The sequence below is a fragment of the Histoplasma capsulatum genome, genomic scaffold (genome assembly GCF_000149585.1).
Source record: "Histoplasma capsulatum NAm1 scaffold_1 genomic scaffold, whole genome shotgun sequence".
Lineage (NCBI taxonomy): Eukaryota > Fungi > Ascomycota > Eurotiomycetes > Onygenales > Ajellomycetaceae > Histoplasma > Histoplasma mississippiense.
The window spans coordinates 6,257,620-6,259,751 of record NW_001813982.1 but is presented as its reverse complement, the minus strand read 5'-3'; positions in this window follow the sequence as shown (position 1 = coordinate 6,259,751).

Below are 2,132 nucleotides of genomic sequence, written 5' to 3'. Positions count from 1 at the left end.
CTAGCGAACTCTTTTTCCTCTTGTATGGGCAGTATATCCAGCTCTGGGGGTCTTGCGTGCGCTCTTCGAACGAAATCTGCAATTCAGAACTTACTCGCACTCATCATGTTTTGATGGTGGCATCTGTAACGGCAGCAATACTCTCTGTAGCCTCAACAACACTCACCATCGCAGCGTATGTTAGGCAGGATTTTTCAATCCAGTTTTCAACAGTAAGATATTCTGTACCATTCTCATTAATGTAACAAACGACAAGTAGCTTCAAGTTGCAACATTAGGCATAATGCGGATGGTCATCTCACTCTATAAGTTGAATGGCGGTGTTTCCAGGCAAGGATTGGCTCTGAATTCTGCTTGATTGGTGGCCGACCAGGAACAAATAACTAGTGGTCGGTATAATGTTTCGCCGTTGCATTCAGCTTGATGAGATCCTTAACAACAAGATTTGTATGGACTCACATAGTGTATTCTGTTTGAAAAACTGTATGATCTTTGGTAGTTAGTATGTACATAATCTGATCTCAATATCTTCTACTTCTGCTGACATTGCATTGTCAGAATCCTCTTTGAGAATAGTTTTGGGCCTGTCGCCCATATATGATTTGCTATGCATTGCTGCCCAAGAGTCATCTGAAAACGAAGCCTGATGAGGAAGGAGCCATGTGATTGTTTCTCTTCAATCACGCGTTGTGTCAGGCTATGTATTTTGCATAGGCACCCCCACCTTTCCCTGCAACATCACTGCCTCTTTTCTGCTCGCAAAAATACGGCATAATGAAAGATTTATGAAATCCAATATTTCATTTCATTGAAAGTGTTGCACTCTAATTACTCCTCAAAAGATTTTGTAACCATGGTGGTAAGTAGATAATTTGATGTATTCTGTTTCTGACTCTAGCTAAATAAATATGTTGTTTTCACAGAGAGGTGACATTGCACTTGCAGGGCAAGAAGAAAAAAACATCCCAAGCCACTTTTTCAATCCGACCGACACCCATAGGAAAATATATTTCATGGGATATTATATCTCTATCCTCAACAAGGAAACCGGGGACAATCCAACCCACCACGATGCAAAGCAACCCGGCCAGGAAGTTATAACAAGTATCAACCATTCAACGTTCCGCCCGGGTATACTGTATACATCAGAGTTGCCAGTGTATACTTTGAGGTCTAGAATGACATTGTAACTTCCATTTCATAGATGCTGTTGAGATGGTATCCATCCTCACTAGCACATGAGATCGTGAAGGAGATATCCTGAGTGTCATCTTTTGAAAACAGTGTTGTTAAACACTCTGTCTTCTCTAGACCTTGGTGTCTTTTCTGTATCCAAAGTTTGCTATTCTGGACTGCTGTTTTAAAGGGCTCGGGTAGCGCAGCGATACTACTCACTGGTGCGTTCGTGTATATGTACCCTTCTCGATTGTCGGTCATTGAGGTTTGATGTGTGTGGTCGCGAACTTGTGGTTGGTTCCCGTCGCTAAACAGTCTACCACGTTCGGTGTGCGAGCCGTTCCCGTTACGATCACATGTTTGATATGTTGAATAAACTGGTGCAACAAATCCCATATCTCACAGGCTTGGAAGTTGATCTACATCAAAGTCAGTGTTGCTGACAGGAAAGGGTGGTTGTCACTGACTTATTCTGGAATTACATGGCCTGTAGTCGACCCCTATTGTGTATCATTAGTATTAGGTAGCATTGGATAAAAATGGCGCCGCCCATCTTGTTGGGTTGCTACCATATCATTACTACCAAGTGAGTTTGTGTGTGTGGTGACAGGACCTAACTCCATCAATATCTGATGTAAAACAGGAAAGGTCCATCTAACCTTGAAATTGCTGCTCCCTGTTTGATGCTACTGAAGATGCTGGGCTTTCGACTCTGTGCCCTCTTTTTCTGAAAGGGTTGAGGGTTTCTCTCTGGTTGGCGAGCGCAGATTCCGACAAGCTTGAAACTAATTCTCAAAACATATCACACATATTCAAAGGCTCCTCTTTTTCTAGAGATTGCAGCGTTTGGAGTATATCAAGAGATAGTAAAGGTATCCGCTTGGTGTACGTATCATCAATTACGAAATCGAACGTGCCGTCTGGCATGCCCCCAGACGTCTTCCAACTCGACGGCG